This window comes from Monodon monoceros, unplaced genomic scaffold (assembly GCF_005190385.1).
Source record: "Monodon monoceros isolate NGI ecotype Baffin Bay Population unplaced genomic scaffold, NGI_Narwhal_1 Super_Scaffold_18, whole genome shotgun sequence".
NCBI lineage: Eukaryota > Metazoa > Chordata > Mammalia > Artiodactyla > Monodontidae > Monodon > Monodon monoceros.
Genome location: NW_021703774.1, coordinates 155424323 through 155444988, shown reverse-complemented (window position 1 = coordinate 155444988; position 20666 = coordinate 155424323). Strand labels below are relative to the sequence as shown.

Sequence of the window (20666 nt, the reverse complement as noted above, 5' to 3'; positions counted from 1 at the left end):
CCGGCTCGGCCGCGGCGCGGGGAAAGGCGGGAAGGCGCGCGGAGCCTCCTGGCGGCGGCGGCTGGAAGGCGGCGCGGGGCCGGTGCCGGGCGTGTCTGGAGCCGTCGGGCGCCGCGGACTCCCAGAGGGTCGGCGGCCGGCCGGGCTCGGGCTGAGCGGCGAGTGATGGATGGCCCGCGGGATGGGGCGGCCGAGGTCTGGGGCTTCACCCCTTCGGCCCCGGGCGCTTCCTCGGGAAGGTGGCTGCCTGGGCAGTGGTCCGAGATTCTCCGTACATCCTTCATCCTTTGGTTTTATATCGTGATGCGACAGATCCGAGCTTAGAATCCAAGGCAGACTTACTATACCTAACAAATATTGTGCTATAATTATTGTTTTATGACGGAACCACACAGACGCACCTCCTACCTATGCAGACGGCATCTTTTTTAAGTTAATAGCGGTTTGGCCCCTTCCCCTTCAGGTGCGCTTATTTATTATTGATTGTGTCAGTAGCCAGGCTCTGTATCGTTCAAAGGCGTGTTTTTTTTTCCCCTCCCCATTTTCTTTTTAACCTTTTAAATTGACATATCGTAGACATATAACATCGTGTTAGGTTTAGTCCGAGACGTGTTTGGAAGCGGTAGATTCTCGCCTATTGGGCTTTTAAACTACACACGTCAGTATTACTTCTGTTCTTAATAAACGTTTATATTTGCAGAACTTTAGTCAATGGAGTGCTTTCGCCTATATGAATTACTTCACATAAAACAACCACCCAGTCAGGCTGATGCTTTTTCCACTTTCTAGGTGAGGAAACGCATTAAGCATTTAAGCATTAAGCCAGGTGACCGGTGGCAGCCTTCCAGCGCCCTTGCCTCCTGTTCTTGCTCTTTATTTCCTCCTAAAGTCACCTCCAGAGTCTTCCAGTAAGCAAGTCATATCGCTACCGTGCTCTAAAGACCTTAACTGATCTTTATCAGAAACAAGTCTAAAATCCTCAGCAGAAGAACCAAGGCTCAAACTTCTGTAATCTTCCCCAAGCCTCAGGTATGGTTGGGTTTGTGACACCCCTGGAGCAAGAAGAGCCCTTCACTGATAACCGGGGATGAGATATCTTTATTCCTGGGAGCCCCTCTGGCCACACAAGCAGTAAATGGGAAGTGAGAATCTAACCTGCCACCCTTGGCCAAATGGGCATGTTTGGGTTTGGCTGTAAAAGGTCAGAAGGAGGCATCATGAGGACCTAGGCTTCTTCCAAGTCATGTAAATTTCCAACCCCATGAAAGACGGCCCTCTGCCAGACTTTATCTCATGGCCTTGAAATCACCAGCTCTGCTGTTGATGATTTGAGCCCAAAGTTTGTAAGATAGGGTAATACTTGATTCATCCTATATCATTTAAATCTTATTTTCTAGATAAAACGGAATTTACATCTAAGAGGCTCAACCTCTTCAGTGACCTAACTATATGTTTATAATATTTAAAGGATTTGGTGCAAGCTTTTTGATCCCCTTGAGGAAAGTTTTTGTCACTTCTTTGCTCAGAATTAGTCAGTGGCTCCCCATCTTACTCAGACCAAAAGCCAAAGACCCCTAAGTAGTCTACAAAGTCCTACAGGAACTGGTCCCATGATGTCCTACCTGCCTCACAATCTGTCCTTCCTTTCTGACTCCATCTCTCATTGCTCTCCCCAGCCCTCCTTGATGTTCCTACAATCCTCCTTGCCTGCTTCACATCAGAGCCTTTGCACTTGCCGTCCAATCTGCCTGGAACACCCTTCCTCCAGGTGCCCAAATGACTCTGTCTCACCTCCTCTGGTCTTTACTTTAAATACCATCTTCTCATTGAGGCTTTCCCAAATATGGTTTTGATTTTCTTAAACACATTTATACTTAATTCTGAATCTCTCCAGTGTTAAAAGATATTTATCCATACAGTTACCATGCCAGTTTGCTGAAGTTCCTTATGGCCCAGAGATTTATGCTGAGAAGGCTAATGAGATTTGTGTTGGTGACCCTGATGGGACACACTAAATTCTTAGTTAAAAACTATGTGCCTTGGGCTTCCCTGGTGGCGCAGTGGTTGAGAATCTGCCTGCCAATGCAGGGGACATGGGTTCAAGCCCTGGTCTGGGAAGATCCCACATGCCGTGGAGCAACTAGCTCCGTGAGCCACAATTACTGAGCCTGCGCGTCTGGAGCCTGTGCTCTGCAGCAAGAGAGGCCGCAATAGTGAGAGGCCCGCGCACCGCGATGAGGAGTGGCCCCCACTTGCTGCAACTAGAGAAAGCCCTCGCACAGAAACGAAGACCCAACACAGCCATAAATAAATAAATAAATAAATAATTTTTTAAAAAGGCAAAATTCCTTTAAAAAAAAAAAAACAAAAACTATGTGCCTTTATAAAGGTGGTCTTCTATCCCACAACCTTAATTGGAGTTACACTCGTTACCTAAATCTTTCATCTGCTTGTGGAAATTCATGTCTTTCCTTCTGTTCCAAAGACCTTTGCACTTAATGGTTTCTAAAATATGTATTGTCTTTTTCACCCACCTTTAAAGATCTTTGAACTTGATGGGAATCATTAATTCTTTAATATTCTTAGAACTATTATAGATATTAAACTCTTATAGATATTTTAAATGTTTCAAATTGAATTTGGACTGTCTACATGAACTAATACAACTAGCTGTTTCAACTTATAAGGTCAATCTACTGAAAAGAAAATTTGAAACATATTACCCATTTCCATGACTTAATCACTTTTGTGTGTGTGTGTGTGTGTGTGTGTGTGTGGTACGCGGGCCTCTCACTGTTGTGGCCTCTCCCGTTGCGGAGCACAGGCTCCAGACGCGCAGGCTCAGCGGCCATGGCTCACGGGCCTAGCCGCTCCGTGGCATGTGGGATCTTCCCAGACCGGGGCACGAACCCGTGTCCCCTGCATCGGCAGGCGGACTCTCAACCACTGCGCCATTAGGGAAGCCCCTTAACCACATATTTTGAGAATAACTTAAACCTTTCCTGGTAACTCAAGAGTACAATTATGAATGCAGGTTATGTTAATGCTTTGTAGTATTATGAAGTTGTAACTGATCCCAATTTATAGGACAGTTCCTATTTTCTTGCAAAGGTTCCTGTTATCACTTGTTATTCACTGTCCTCTGCCTTAATTTAGTTCCTCTCCATTTCTTGCTTTGACAACTGCATCAAGCCTTTAAAATGATCTCGCTGGCCCTGCCTCTCCCACTGTTTCTCTTCCTCCATGCTGTCTCAGGTTTTCTTCTGGGTATACAAATTGGATCATCATAACAATAATACCTTATATTTATTGAGCCCTAACTGCATGCTAGGTATTGTGCTAGGCATTTTGCATACATTATGGTCAGAAGAAAAGTGCGAGACTTACGAGTGCTTTGGTTTGGGGTCAGTCAGCCTGAATTCCAATCTCTGTTCAGCTGCTCATTGCGCAGTCTTGGAGAAGATTTTCTTTTCATTTCTCTGTGCCTCCAATTCTTGATCTATGCAATGTGAATCACAGCAGCAGTTACCTCATGAGGCTATTGTGAGGACTGAAATAAGATAACGAGTGTAAAATGCTTAGTACTGTGCCTAGTAAACATTCAAATATTAGCTATTTAGTTTTATTAAGATATAACTTATATACCATAAAATTCATCCTTTGAAAGTGTACAATTCAGTGTTTTTTTAGTGTATTCACAAAGTTGTGCAACCATCACTACCCTCTAATTATAGAACACTTTCACCACTGCATAAAGAAACCCCATATCCATTAATAGTCATTCCCCATTCCTGCATCTCCCTAGCCCCCGACAACCACTAACCTACTGTCTGTCTGTTTCATCTGCCGATTCTGGATATTTCCTATAAATGAAATCATAAAATATATGGTCTTCAGTGACTTGCTTCTTTCACTTAGCTTGAGGTTTTTAAGGTTCATCCATGTTGTAGCAGGTAATCAGTTCTTCTTTCCTTTTTGTGGCTGAATAACATTCCATTGTATAGATCTACCACATTTTGTTTATCCATTTTCCCAAATGTTGATGGACATTTGGGTTGTTTCCACTCTTTCACTATTATGAATAATGCTGCTATAAACATTTGTATACAAGTTTCTATGGAGACATATTTTCATTTCTCTTGGACATATACCTAGGAGTGGAATTGCAGAGTCCTTTGGTAACTCTGTGTTTAATCATTTAGGAACTGCCAGACTGTTTTCCAAAATGGGTGTACCATTGTACATTCCAACCAGCAGTACATGAAGGTTCTGATTTCTCGACATCGTGGCCAACACTTGTTATTTTCGTGTGTGTGTGTGTTGTAGTCATCCTAGCGGGTGCGAAGTCGTATCTCATTATGATTTTTACTTGCATTTCCCTAATGACTACTGAGGCTAAACATATTTTCATGTGCTTATTGCTGTTTGTCTTAATTTATTTCTTATTGCTGTTAATCTTATTTATCTTAGCTATTATCTCATGTAATCCTCTTAACAGACTTCCTTAGAGCCTCTTGACAGTCAATATCCCCACTTTACAAAAAGGAAACTGATGCTTAGAATTAAGCAACTTGACTAAGTCACATAGCTAGTCATCGGTGGACCTATAACCATGTCACTCTTCTTAAAATCCTTCAAAAGTGCCCCAAACCTACAAAAGTGGAGGGGCTTCAGGATCTGGCACCTACATACTGTTCTCCGTTCATCTTCCACTGCCCCTCCACAGACCCTGAGTCTCTAGTCATAGCACACTTTTTTTGAAGAGGTCATGCTGTTTAACACCTGTCTGTGCCTTTGCCCTTGGTGTTTCTGTTGAGAATGCCCTTTGTCCTCTTTTTAATGTATGAACTTTTACTCATCCTTCAAGACTCGACGGTTCTGCCTTTTGGAAACTTTTGTGGACACTCCCAGGCAAAGTCATTTGCTTCCTTGGTTTTATAGTTTACTTCTACTAGGAGTATTTTCTTTCTCTGTCTTTCTCTGACTCTCTCTCTCTGCTGATAGACACTGAGTTGTTCTAGAGCACTGATCTTCGACATGTCATCATCTTTGTGTTCCCAGGGCCAGGGATAGCCTGGCATAGAGCAGATGCTCAATAAATAGGTATTGAATGAATACATTTCACATTTCAGTTTGAATATCTGACCTCATGAAAATAGAATTAAAAGATTTTTTCTTAAAAAAAAGGAAGAGCGGGGCTTCCCTGGTGGCGCAGTGGTTGCGAGTCCGCCTGCCGATGCACAGGGGACGCGGGTTCGTGCCCCAGTCCGGGAAGATCCCACATGCCGCGGAGCGTCTGGGCCCGTGAGCCATGGCCGCTGAGCCTGCGCGTCCGGAGCCTGTGCTCCGCAACGGGAGAGGCCACAACAGTGAGAGGCCCTTGTACCGCAAAAACAAACAAACAAAAAAAAAAACGGAAGAGAAAATATGTATAGCTGTATGAAGTTCAGAACAGTGTAAACCTAACTACCGAATCAAGGATGAACTTGCTTTCTTTCAATTGTTTTTCTAACCCTTCAGGAAATCTGCACTGCTTTGAGTCCTGGACTCTCAGCAGCATCTGAACCGTCGAGGGTATAACAAACACCTTTGTTTAGGCTTCAGGTCCCTCTATCTCACTGGCATTGTTGGATAAGGCACAACACAAGGTTCTTACAATTTCAGGATATTTGGGGGAAGCTTTATTCCAAAATCTACAATATATTTTTTATCATCAGAGGGCACTTCTGCAAACCAAACCAGGCCATCATTTTATCTAAGACCTTCTTAATATGTAAATTAGAATAGTATTCTAAGCCTAAACATTAAATTTTAAACTTTGAGATTGCAAATCTTATACACATCTCATTCTTATGAAACCTCCTCTGTGATAACATTTTAAAAACAACCTAAGTTTTGAATAACACAACCACCTAATTGTCTGTTAATGGATGAATGGATGAATAAGATGTGATATATATATTATTATATATATATATATAATATGATTGTATATATACTGGAATAATATTCAGCCATGAGAAAAAAGAAACCCTGTCATTTGTGACAACATGGATGGACCTGAAGGGTTTATTATGCTAAGTGAATTAAGCCAGACAGAGAAACACAGATACTGCATGTTATCACTTATATGTGAAATCTGAAAAATGAAAGTCCAATTCATAGAAGAGAGAGTAGGAAAGTAGTTGTCAGGGACTGGAGGGTAGGGGGTGTTGGGTGAGGTTGGTAAAAAGGCACAAACTTTCAGCTATAAGATGAACAAGGTCTGAGAATCTAATGTATAACATGGTGACTATAGTTGATAACACTGTATTGTATAATTGAAATTTGCTGAGGGAGTAGAACTTAAATGTTCTCACCAAACAACAACAACAAAAAAAGATAAATATCTCAGGTGGTGGATGTATTAATTAACTAGATGGGAGGAATCCTTTCACAATATATATGCATACCACAATGTACACTTTAAATATCTTACAATTTTATTTGTCAGTTATATCTAAATGAAGCTGAAAAAAAACCAAAGTAACAAACACCCTGGTTCATAGAGCATAATTAATGAGGTAACATTTGAAATGGGAAAATGACAAAAATTGTTTCTAAAGAATAACTCTTCCACACTGTTGGTGAGAATGTAAATTGGTACAACTACTATGAAGAACAGTATGGAGGTTCCTTAAAAAACTAAAAATAGAACTACCATATGATCCAGCAGTCCCACTCCCAGAGAAAAACATGATCCGAAAGGATACATGCACCCCAATGTTCATTGCAGCACTAATTACAGTAGCCAAGACATGGAAGCAACCTAAATGTCCATCGACAGATGAATGGATAAAGAAGATGTGGTACATATATACAATGGAATATTACTCAGCCATAAAAAAGAATGAAATAATGCCATTTTCAGCAATACGGATGGACCTAGAGATTGTCATACTGAGTGAAGTAAGTCAGACAGACAGAGAAAGACAAATATCATATGATATCACTCATATGTGGAATCTAATTTTTTTTAAAAAGAAACATGAATTTATTTATAAAACAGAAACAGACTTAAAGATATCCAAAACAAACTTACGGTTACCAAAGGGGCAATGTGGAGCAGGGGAGGGATAAATCAGAAGCTTGGGATAAACACACACACACTACTATATATAAGATAGATAACCAACAAGGACCTAGTGTATAGCACAGGGAACTCTACTCAATATTCTGTGATAACCTATATGAGAAAAGAATCTAAAAAAGAATGAATATATGTGTATGTATAACTGAATCATTTTGCTGTACAGCAGAAACTAACACAACATTGTAAATCAACTATACTTCAGTTGAAAAAAAAGAATAACTCTTCCTTAGGATGAGGTCTCCAATAACTAGTTAGAGTAACTAATTAATTGACTAGTTAGAGTAGAGGTTTGCTATCCTCAGGTACACTGTGGTTTTGAAATGATCACTCTCTCTGAGTATACAAATATGGGAACCAGTCAAATTTTTTCTGTGTCCACTTTTGTATAAGTAAGCATTCTTTAGGCTACAAGAAAATGTGTGGTAATAAAATTCTAAAATGTTTACATTTCCTACTCAGTTAAAGTAGTGTTTTAAAGTGGCCTGCATAATTAATAATAGTGATTACTATTATTACTCTGATAATAGCTAACATCTCTCAGGGGCTTGTTATAAGACAGCCACTGTTGTAAGCACTTTACTTAGATTATCTTTTCATTTACTGTGTCGCCTAACTCTAGAAGGTATAGGTATTATTACTAGTCCCATTTTACAGATGAAGAAACTAAGGCACAGGGAGGTTAACTTCCCAGGAAGGTTAATGTGTGGCAGAGCCAGAATTTGCACCCAGGCAGTCTGATTCCAGAGCCTGTACCGGCAAGTGCACTGCCTGGTACTGCTGCCCACAGACTAATCACCCTTCTGCTTACATTTTGAGGCAACTGATGTGCTAATATGTCATCTGGGCCTAGTTGCAGGAAAGAGCAACAGCTCTGGCATTCTAATTCGTTTGCAGAATCATTGGAAGGGCTGAGAGGAGTGGGCTCTGTGCTGGGCCTTCAGAAATTATTCCCAGGACCAGACTGCCAAACAGGGCCTCCAAGGGAGGGAATCGGGAGGCCACCACTGGCACTTCTGAGTTCCAGATGACACTGCTCACTGCAATTCAAGGGTCAAGAAATTGCTATTCTGAAACTGCCCCTTAACACCCACCAGCTAGTCACGGCTGTCTCCACCAAACTTGTCTCTTGACAACCATGAGGCTCTGGGCACTGGAATGCTGCAGAAAAACCCAATGTTTCCATAAATGTGCTTGCCAGCATTAACAGCCAGAGCAGCAGAAAGGTGGCTCCCACCTCATTTCTGCCTCCAAATCTCACAGAAAAACATTGATAGATGGGCCCCATTTCATGTGGGGAAACGTAACTGTAAAGGAGTCTGGGAAATGGTCTTTTTAATTTTCCACAAGGAAGTTAGAAAGGATGCTGGAGGGTAATACACAAATCTACTCTTAACTAATTTCTGCCAGGGTAGAACTTGGTTATCGCTAAAACTGACATTTCATCAAGTATGTATAAACTGTTTTGGGTACAGACTATGTTCAGAAGTCAGTTCTCTTAAAAAGCCTCGGAATTAATTTTGCTTGCCACTGTACAGACCCAGTACACTGCACAGTGCTAGTTAGTGCTCTTAAGTAGCATTGTTGAAATACTGACGTTAAAGCTATCAAAGTGAATACCCTTTACTAAGTGCCCTCCTCGGGTAGATGAGCTTTTAGGGTCGGGAGGAGTTGTTCTCAAAAGTTATTTGTTTTTTATAAAGCAGAAACTAACACACCATTGTAAAGCAATTATACTCCAATAAAGATGTAAAAAAAAAAAAGTTATTTGTTTTGTTCCTCCAAGTACAGAATCCTAGTTTACCCCTAAATTAGATCCTGCTGTTTTAATTATGGGTATTTCTTAAAATCCTTTTCATAGCCAATTCTATTCTTTGCTGTACTTTAAATGTAAACACATAAAAAGTGTTGATAAACCACTGTAAGAAGTTTGCTGCTTCCCAACTCCATCACCTTTTGCTCTTAGTTTGTTTTTTGTCCCTTTGTTTAAAAAACAAAATTTAGGGGCCTCCCTGGTGGCGCAGTGGTTGAGAATCTGCCTGCTAATGCAGGGGACACGGGTTCGAGCCCTGGTCTGGGAGGATCCCACATGCCGCGGAGCAACTAGGCCCATGAGCCACAACTACTGAGCCTGCGCGTCTGGAGCCTGTGCTCCACAACAAGAGAGGCCGCAATAGTGAGAGGCCTGCGCACCGCGATGAAGAGTGGCCCCCGCTTGCCACAACTAGAGAAAGCCCTCTCATAGAAACGAAGACCCAACACAGCAAAAATTAATTAATAAACTCCTACCTCCAACATCAAAAAAAAAAAAAAAATTAAAAGAAAAAATTTTTTTAAATCTCCCGTTCTTCCCACATATAAAGACTGTGGGACTTGTTTCTTCTTAAATAAACTTTGCCAATCATAAGAGGAAATCACATGACACTTTATGGAATACTCAGATCATCTTGGCTATTTTCTCTTTTGGTTGCTGTTCAAAAAAAATTTTTTGTAAACTTCTAGGTCAGTGTTTTAAATAGCAGTGTTTTGCATGGTTTAAGTTGCCAGAATTTAGACCTCCTCATGAGTGGATAGCTGGTGCATTTGTTTTACTAACTAAAGTATATTTGAGTAGTTCTCTTTTCTCTGGTGGTGTTTTCAGGATGCTCATTTAAAAGTTATTTCATTTTGTTTTCTTCTTTATACCTCCCTGTATTTTTAAAATTTTCTGTAAGTATATAATACTTTTATAATCAGAAAAAAACATATATTTTAAAAAGTGATTTCATTAATTTAGTCAAAATTATTTTGACAGGAATTCTTAGCTTAATTCATTGATTTAAAAAGCATTAAATTCATTTTTCCACTGCTTATGGACATAAAGCTTTAACAGTCACTACATTAACCAAACTTCATGGTCAATGTACAAAATAGTTGAACAGATTTTTTTTTTTTTGGTAATGAAAAAGGTTTGGAATATAGTAGAAACTGAAACATTTTTAATACACATTGTTGCAGGTCCTCTCGCAAATTGTGGTACACTGTAGTGCAATCTGGCAAATTGAATGATAGATCTGGATGACTGCAGTGTGGCTTTCTGAACATATGTAGTAGGACTTTTTCCCCCCACTTCCCTCTTAACCATAGAGTTTTAAAGAAATGTTTAACTTTTCAAGTTGAATCTTTAAAGCTATTCTGTTTGGTTTTCTTGCAAATCATATTGATGCCACTTGCAGGAAAAGAGTAATAGAACATATGTTGCTGTCTTGGTATTTCATCTATTGGCCTGCCTTTGAATAGCTATTGTCTTAAGAAGTTTATTTTATTCTCAAAGTTAAAAAGTATGTTTGCTTTCAGTTTGCCATAATATATTTTAATTTTGGAAATCTTTTCTTGCAGATTTTATTTTAAGGTTTGGGTTATAAATAGGTAGATAGATAGGTGGATAAGATTCCCGTCAGCTAATATTCTGTGCCAGGTGATGTATTTTTGTATGCTAAAAAATGATACCTGATAAATGCTCCCATATAATTTATTTGAATATTTATTATGTACCTTAGCAGATGTTTCTGTCTCTTATTACAAAAGTTCATTGTAAATAGCTCTTTTCTGTCTTTACAGGACAATCCTTCATATACAGACTTGGAATCTTCCCTTTTTTTACTCCATTCAATCAACTTAGCAGGGTTTCAAGAGCAGCATTTATAAATTTCCAGGTATGAAAAATTTTAATTCTTGATGTTATACCTGACTTAAATATATAGATAAAAAGTAGAGTTTTGCAATTATCGATTTTATGTATCAGAGTATGGGTTTATTGCTTGAAAAGTCACTGTATAAAACATTCAACATTCTGATTTTCTTGGCCAGGTCTCCCTGTTCACTTATGGCTAAGTTTTTAATTCATTGCCTATCTTGTGTATGTATTTCTTCCATTCTGCTTTAATCAAAGACTCAAATTTACATACGAGCTGGAGTTTATCTAGACCAATACCCTCAATTTGCAGAGAAGGAAATGAAACTTAGAAAGGGAGAGTTACTTGTCCATGGACATATAGCTAATTTAGTGGTAGAACTAGTGTCAGAACTCTGATCTCCCAGCTCTCCCCGAGACAGTGTTCAAGGAGTATAGCTCATCAGTTACATCCTGCAGCTTTGGAGTCACTGTCTGGGTTAATATCTGCCCACCCCCTCTTTTTTTTTGGCCTTTCTGCGGCTTATGGGATTTTAGTTCCCCAGCCAGGGATTGAACCTTGGCTCTCAGCACTGAGAGCACAGAGTCCTAGGGAGTCCTAACCATTGGACCTCCAGGGGATTCCCTGGGTTAATACCCTTTTCTGTAAAATGGGGCTAGCAATACCATCTACCTGGTAGGTTGCTGTGTGTTGGGATTCAGGAGACAGTGCACATTGCTACTATTATTATTGCTGTGGCCCTTTCATTTCTCACCGTGTTGACCCCTTCACGGCTTCTTAAAGCTCCGCACCCTCCGTGTACATGTCACATGCTCTCCTGATTCTCCCTGTAATTCTCTGTCTGTAACTCTGGATTCTCTTCCCCATTCTGCTCCACGGTCGGCACAGTCCTCCTGGTTCTTTCCTCAGCCCGGATTTCCTCTGAGCCCCTTCATCTCTATTTGCAAATATCTCCCACGTCTCCACCTTCAAGTCTGACTTCCCCTCTTAAACTTCAGACTAGCATTTCCAGTGGCCCTCTGGCCACGGCTACCTGATTTCCCACTCACATCAAACACCATGTACTTAAAACCTAAGTCATTGTTTTTTCTCTAACCTGGCTTTCTTCCTCCTGGCTTCCTAATTTCTGTTAGTGATACTACTAAACACCTATGTTTTTGAAATCGCTGTGTTCTCTTTATGTCTCTGTAGCCTTCCACAGCCAATTACAAATCGTGGTACACTTTGGTACAATTAGGCAAATCGAATAAGAATTATAAGAGCTCTGGGGACTACTGTGGGGCTTTCTGAAAATATGTAGTAAGATTTTTCAATCAGCCATCAAGACCCATGGATTTATTTCCCATTCAAGACTTTTGTATCTTTTCCTTCCTTCCCATTCCTGTCATCATCACTGTGTTCAGACCAGTAAGCAGATTGACAATTGCAATAGTGTAGCTGTTCATCTGGCAGTAGCTTGGTTGTTCTCTCTGTCTCTCTCTTTCTCTTTCTCTCTCTCTTTTTCTCCCAAGAAATACAACCTCTTAACATTTCATAATGGAATGTCATCTTGTCACTTGTTCATGTAGCACATGAATCTTGACTTAAGTAGGCACAGAATATCATTACTCTGAGAGCTCCCAAGATATCTTAATCTTGAATTGCAACCTAGATCTGGCTAAATATGAGACTGATAGTTAATATTTCACCCACTTGTTTGACACACTTTAAAATTTTTATTTTTGAGTATATATTCATATGATTCAAACTCAGAATATTGGGACTTCCCTGGTGGCGCAGTGGTTAAGAATCTGCCTGCCAATGCAGGGGACACGGGTTCGAGCCCTGGTCCGGGAAGATTCCCACATGCCGCAGAGCAACTAAGCCCATGTGCCACAACTACTGAGCCTGCGCTCTAAAGCCTGTGAGCCACAACTACTGAGCCCACGTGCCACAACTACTGAGCCTGCGTGCCGCAACTACTGAAGCCCACGCGCCTAGAGCCTGTGCTCTGAAACAAGAGAAGCCACCACAATGAGAAGCCTGTGCACCAAAACGAAGAGTAGCCCCCACTTGCTGCAACTAAAGAAAGCCTGCATGCGGCAACAAAGACCCAACGTAGCCAAAAATAAATAAATAAATAATTTTTAAAAATTAAAAAAAAACTCAAAATATTAAAAAATTATACCATATAAAGTCTCCCTTCCATCTTTGCCTCTGTCTCCCAGGTCCCACCTTGCCTCCAACTGGCAACCATCATCCTGGGTTTCTTGTTAATCCTTCCAGAGTTTCTGCTTTTTTCCCTTGTATTTTGTGTGTGTATACACATACACACACATATACTCTGTTCCTTGCTTTTTAAAATTTTTTTATTATTTTTAAAATTTATTTTTTTGGCTGCGTTGGGTCTTAGTTGTGGCACGTGGGGTCTTCGTTGAGGTGTGCGGGATCTTTCGTTGCGGTGTGGGCTCTTCGTTGTGGCATGCGGGTTTTCTCTCTCTAGTTGTGGCGCATGGGCTCCGGGGTGCGTGGGCTCTGTAGTTTGCAGCAGGCCGGCTCTCTCGTTGAGGTGTGCGAGCTCAGTTGTTGCAGCACACGGGCTTAGTTGCCCCTCGGCATGTGGGATTTTAGTTCCCCGACCAGGGATCGAACCCGCATCCCCTGCATTGGAAGGCGGATTCTTTACCACTGGACCACCAGGGAAGTCCCTGTTCCTTCCCTTTTTTAAAAAAACTTAACTATGTGTATCATGTATCATATGTGTCATGTATGTATCATAGCCATCTTTCCATCTGACTGTCCTCCCCTACTGACGGACATTTTTCTAGTCTTTTGCTATTCCAAACAGTGCTGCAGTGAATAACTATGTACATGTGTCACTTTGATCATGTACCAATATACCTGTAGGATAAATTCCCAGAAGTGAAATTGCTTGGTCAGAGAATATATGCATTAATAATTTTGAGAACTGTTGCCAAATTGCCTGCCATGGGGTCATACCAATTTATATTCTTGCCAGTAAAGATTGAAAGTACCTGCTTTCCCACAGTCTTATCAATATTATCAAATGTTTGGATTTTTTTGCTCATTTGAGAGAGGAAAAATGAAACATCAGTGTAGTTTTATTTTTTTTTTCACATCTTTACTGGAGTATAATTGCTTTACAATGTTGTGTTAGAGTATAGTTTTAATTTGCATTTATATTTTTATGGCTGAGGTTGAACATCCTTTCATATGATAAGGGACATTTGTATTTCTTTTTCTATGAACTATCCTTTGTCTTATTTTATCTTAGGTTACTGTGCCAATTTCTTAGAAGCTTGGTGTATATTATGGAGATTGCCCTTTCTCTAATAGACATTTTTGCCATGTTGTTATTTGTCTTTTGCCTTTTTGTGATTTTTTCTGCCATACAGAATTTTGTTTTATCTTTATGTAATTAAATGTATCAATCTTTTCTTTTATGGCTTTTGTATTTTGAGTCATGGTTATAAAGGCCTTTCCCACTTTGAGTTTATAAATCTTCCAAATGTTCTCTTAGCACTTTTATGGCCTTATTTTCACACTTAAGTCTTTGATCCATATGTAATTTATCCTGATATGCGATGGGAGGTGAAAATCCAGCTTAATTTCTTTTTCCAGAAGGCTAAAAATTGTCCCAGTGCCACATAGTAAGTTGCTTATCTTTTTATTGTTCATCATATATTAAATTCCCACATATACTGGGGTACATTTCTGGATTTCCTAGTATACTCCACTGGTCTGTCCTTCTCTCTCTTTCTTTTTAAATACATTTATTTATTTATTTATTTTTGGCTGTGTTGGGTCTTCATTGTGGTGCGCAGGCTTCTCATTGTTGTGGCTTCTCTTGTGGAGCACGGGCTCTAGGCATGCAGCCTTCAGTAGTTGTGGCATGTGGGCTCAGTAGTTGTGGCTTGCAGGCTCTAGAGCTCAGGCTCAGTAGTTGTGGCACACGGACAGACCTAGTTGCTCCATGGCATGTGGGATCTTCCCGGACCAGGGCTCGAACCCATGTTCCCTGCATTGGCAGGCGGATTCTCAACCACCGTCCCACCAGGGAAGCCCTGAATGAATACTCTTTTTGTTTGTGGTAATTTTACAGTTGATTCTGTTGCATTTTCCAGGTATACAATCATCTTATCTGAAAACAATGGTAATTTTACCTCCTACACTCCAGTGTTCCTTTCTGTAGTTTCTTTCTCTAGTCTAATTGCATTGGCTAATGTCTCCAGAACAGTGTTAAATAATATGTAGTGGTAATAGAGGGCATCCTTGTTCTGTTGCTGACTTTATTGGGATGCTTCTATTAAGATGCTGGGTTTGGGGCTAAAATAGATATATTTTATCACCAACAAACTTTTAATAGATTGTAGACCAGACTCTGTGCCATAAAATGGGGATTAAAAAAAGATGAGTATGACTCCACCTGCCTTCAAAGAGTTTACAGGAAAAGACAGACACAAAAATTAGTGTGATATATGTCACAGTAAAGTTATGTATAGTACACAGTGAGGACACAAAGGTGATAGCTAATCAGCTTGAACCCCATGTCAAGATAAAATTCCAAAGGACAGTGTACTCAAAGCATATTAGCTTAGCTTGCCTTTGAAATGTTTTTGTTGAATTAATTATAGTATATCCTTGACTTTATTTTATTTTTAGTTTTTAAATATTTATTTATTTATTTAGGCCGCACTGGGTCTTAGTTGCAGCACACGGGATCTTCACTGGGGCATGCAGAATCTTCAGTTGCGGCACATGAGCTCTTAGTTGCGGCATGCAGACTTCTTAGTTGTGGCATACATGCGGGATCTAGCTCCCGACCAGGGCTCGAACCCAGGCCCCCTGCATCGGGAACGCGAGTCTTACTCACTGGACCACCAGGGAAGTCCCAGGACGTCCTTGACTTTAGAGGCAACATATAGGGAAAGCCATGTAAAGAACCTTTGTTAGTTCAGGACTTCCCTGGTGGCGCAGTGGTTAAGAACCCGCATGCCACTGCAGGGGACGCGGCTTCGAGCCCTGGTACGGGAAATCCCACATGCTGCGGAGCAGCTAAGCCCGTGTGCCACAACTACTGAGCCTGCGCTCTAGAGCCTGCGAGCCACAGCTACTAAGCCCGCCTGCCACAACTACTGAAGCCCGTGTGCCTAGAGCCCGTGCCCCACAACAAGAGAAGCCACCGCAATGAGAAGCCCACACACTGCAATGAAGAGTTGCCCCCGCTCATCACAGGTAGAGGAAACCCACACACAGCAACGAAGACCCAATGCAACCAAAAATAAATAAATAAATAAATTTATTTATTTAAAAAAAAAAAAAGAACCTTAGTTAGTGTAAGGACACTGGTGAAGATATTTATTGAATGTCTACCACATCCCAAACATTAAACTAAAGTTGGGCATACACATAGACATGGTCTCTCCTCATATGGATATTATTCAATACAATGTAGCAGGGAAACATACATCAGAATAGGCAAATAAAATGCATTCTAGCACTTGCCATGGCATACATGTATACAGTACAATGGGGCATGGAGGGAATAGCAATTAACATGAGCCCAGAGGGGACTTCCCTGGTGGTCCAATGGTTAAGACTCCACGGTTCCAAGGCAGGAGTCACGGGTTTGATCCCTGGTCAGGGAACTAAGATCCCATATGCCACGTGGCATGGCCAAAAAACAAACAAACAAAAACATGAGCCCAGGGAAGTCAAGGAAAGCTTCCCAAAGGATCCTCTGTTTGAGCTGACTCTGAACGAAGAGTGAGAGTTTCTCAGACTGAGAAGAGTGGTTTTATTGTAGCACAGGAACAATATGTACAAAAGCTTGGCGGCATGAAAGGTATAGCGTGCCTGGGAATGGCATATGGCTTAAGAGTGGGAGGTGAGGTAGCTGGTAGGAGATGAGAGTGCAGAGATTGGCAGAAGCTGGGTCGTAAAGGGTACTAAATCCATTCATAGAAATATGGACTTTATCTAGTAGGCAGGAAGGGGCCACTAAAGAATTCTAAACAGGAGAATCTGGAAAGAAAACATACTTCAGGGTGGATTGAAGAGGGAAAGATAAAAGGCAAGGAGACCAATTAGGAAGTTTATTGTATTAGTCCAAATATTCTCTATAATGAAATTTTATATCCTCATAATAATTCACATACAAATTCCTCCTAAAAGGTAGTGCCAGAACAGTGCTCATTTCTACTGGGCAAATGATGTGAGCACTATATAAATTGTTGGTATTTCTCTGTTTTTGCTTTTGCCTTGGATTCCAGGACAAATGGTGCTAAATGTCAACCTACAGAAACCATCTCATCTCCATTTAAAATGTCTAATTTCTACTGTAAAATGTGTTTCATATATATGTATTTAAAACTACTTTAAAAAGGATGTATGATCCTTTTGGAAAATATAGACAAATATAAAGAAAAAATATAAATTCCTGAAGTCATCTAGCCCCACCTCTCCCCAAGTGCATTCACCCTAAGTCAATGACATTCTGCCTCTACCTCAGCTGCAAATAAAACTCGTTACTTTGCAAGGGGGCAAATTCTGTTGTTGAACAGCTTAACCCAGTATTTCTCAAAAAAAAATTTTTTTTTACCAAAACCCGCAGTAAGAAATACTACATTTTACATCTTGACCCAATACACACATACCTGGGATTCTGCTTATTAATCTCTGTCTCTATCTGAAACAAAAAATTCATATAAGAATTCTTACTATTTGCAATAAGCTCTACTATTTTAAATTCTATTTTGTGTTCTTTAAAATCCTAACTAAATTGATTTCAAAACCCACTAATGGACTGAGACAAGCAGTATAATAACCATCGACTTAAAACTTTCCAAACCTTAGTTTGCTTGCATATAAATATGAAGGCACTAGATCAAGACACCTGAGTTCAAAAAAAATCCCATCAAGTTCTCATTTTTAAGAAACTGTTCTTTATACTGAGTTAACATCTGTCCTCCTTTAGTCCTATCCATCCGTCCTTCTTGCTTTTCAGAACTACACTGAACATTTATTCAGCAAATATGACTGAGCATCTGTGTGCCAGACATGCTCTGTGCAAGGGATGCTGAGGTGAACAAAACAGTCAGCTCTTTTGGAACTTACGTTCTAGTGATCAGTCCAGAGGACTAGTCTACTGCTGAAGAATAATTCTACTTCCTCTTCCACATAATTGTCCTTCAATATTGGAAGACAGCTATCATGTTTCCTTTTAATCCTTTCCCCTGGTTTCTAAACTGTGCCACATATGACATAGTTTCTATGACAACAGCTATTGAGCCCTAGTGATCAACTGAAACTTCCCACACTAAAGATGGATTTGTCAAGATAACCTCTGATAGTGATACTGAAGCAAAGATTTGTATAAAGTTGGGGAACAAGTTATGTGAAGATCTGGGTGAAGAGTGTTCCCGACACAAGGGCCATCAGGAGTGCATTGGCACATTGGGAAACATCAAAACCAATGAGGTTAGAGCTAGGGGCAGGTAGAGGGAGGAAGGGAAATCTTGCAGCCCTTTTAGACGAGGGTGAAGATTTTGGCATTCTTTCTGAGAGGGAAACCATTGGAAGTTTTGAGTAGAGGAATGATATGACCTGACTTACATTTTAGCAGATCCCTCTGGTAAAAGCAGAGAACAGAAAGGAAGCTAAGGTAGTAGTCTCTTTATTCAAGTGTTCTTTTATGATCCTCATTACAGAGCTTTATCATATTCTTCATAAAGTTTCTGCATATTTCTTGTTAAAATATTTAATTTTCACTATTTTGCAAGAAGAACCTTCCATTGCATCTGATAACTAGCTACTCATTTTTTGTGTATTCACTTTGTGTATTTTGTAACTGGGATATCTTCCCAAATTCTCTTGTTTCTAAGGAGTTTTTAAAAATTGACTTTATTAAGGTATAATTTACATACAATAAGATGTACCGGTTTTAAGTGTACAAGTTCAGTGGGTTTTGATATGTATTCATGTGTAACAATCAGCATAAATAAGATACAGAACATTTCTATCACCCAGAACTTCCGTCCTATCTTTTTTTTTTCCTCATGCCTTTTTTTTTTTTAATATTTTTAAATTAATTAATTAATTTATTTTTGGCTGTGTTGGGTCTTCGTTTCTGTGCGAGGGCTTTCTCTAGTTGTGGCAAGCGGGGGCCACTCTTCATCGCGGTGCGCGGGCCTCTCGCTGTTGCGGCCTCTCTTGTTGCAGAGCACAGGCTCCAGACACGCAGGCTCAGTAGTTGTGGCTCACGGGCCTAGTTGCTCCGTGGCATGTGGGATCTTCCCAGACCAGGGCTCGAACCCGTGTCCCCTGCATTAGCAGGCAGATTCTCAACCACTGCACCACCAGGGAAGCCCTCCTCATGCCTTTTTGAAGTGAACGCCCCTGTCTCACTCTCAGCCCCTGGCAATCATCAATCTCCTTTCTGTCACTCTAGATTAATTTTGCCTGTTTCTAGAATTTCATGTGACTGGAATCACACAGTTTGTACTGTTTTGTGTCTGGCTTCTTTTGTTGAGGCTAATGCTTTTGAGATTCATTCATGTCATTGTGTGTATCAGAGGTTTGTTCCTTCCTGTTGCTCACTACTATTCCATGGTATGGATGTACCACAATTTATCTATTCACCAGTTGATGGACATTTCTTTCTAGATTAGCGCTAGTATGAATGAAGCTGCTATGAAGATTCTTGTATTGATACAAGTCTCTTTGTGGACATGTTTTCATTTCTCTTGGGTAAATACTTAGGAATGGAATTCTTGGGTCCTAGAGTAGGTTTAACTTTATTGGAACTGCTAAACAGTTTTCCAAAGTGATTGATTGTACCATTTTACATTCCCATCAGCAGTGTATGAGATGCACTTTCTCCACATCCTTGTCAACACTTGGTACTGTCAGTCTTTTTAGTTTTAGCCATTACAGTGGGTGTGTAATGACCTTTCATTGTTCATTGTGTAAAACCACAATTTGTATTTCCCTAATGATTAATGATGTTGAAATTTTTTCATGTGCTAATTTGTATATCTTTAGTGAAATATCTGTTCAAATCATTTGCCAATGAGTTGTTTGTCCTATTATTGAGTTTTTTGAAGTCTTTATATATTCTAGATACAAGTCTTTTGTCAGATATATGTATTGCAAATATTTTATCCTAGTTCATGGCTGGGCTTTTCATTTCCTTAATGGTATCTTTCAAAGAGCACAGTTTGTCAAATTTTTCTTTACGGTCCGTGCTTTTTGTGTCCTAAGAAATCTTTGCCTACCCCAAGGTCCTAAAGATTTTTCTCCTATGTTTTCTTCTAGAAATTTAACTTTTACATTGAGTTCTATGATCCATTTTGAGTGAAAATTTGTATCAATATGTGGTGTAAAGTAAGGGTCAAGGTTTATTTTTTTCCTGTAATGGATATACAGTCATTCTGGCACCATTTGTTTGAAAATATTACTCCCCCCATTGAATTACTGTGTCACCTTTATAAAAACAATTGATGAAATGAGCCTTACTTAAAAAAATTGATTGATAAAATATTTGCATGTCTTTTTCTGACTCTATTCTATTCCATTAATCTGTTGTATAGAGTGTTCTATAAATGTCAATTTGGCCAAGTTGGTTGATAGTGTTGATCAGGTGTTTTATATCCATATTGATTTTTCTATCTATTCCTTCTACCAATTACTGAGGAGTGTTGAAATATACAATAATAATTATGAATTTCAGTATTTCTTTTTTCACTTCTGCCAGTTTTTGCTTTATGTATTTTAAAGCTGTGTTATTATGTACACATTTATCGTTGTTATATTTTCTTAATGAATTAATCCTTTTATCATTATAAAATATCTTTTTAGCTCTG

General features: G+C 39.8%; 1 protein-coding gene across 1 annotated transcript in view; it reads left to right on the top strand.

Moving 5' to 3' along the window:
• ZBTB8A (zinc finger and BTB domain containing 8A) overlaps positions 1–20666 on the top strand; it is a 48543-nt gene that overhangs the window by 952 nt on the left and 26925 nt on the right. The window contains exon 2 of the mRNA XM_029228897.1: positions 10730–10824. The gene's annotated coding sequence lies outside the window, so the exon portion shown is untranslated. The remainder of the gene's footprint in view (positions 1–10729; positions 10825–20666) is intronic.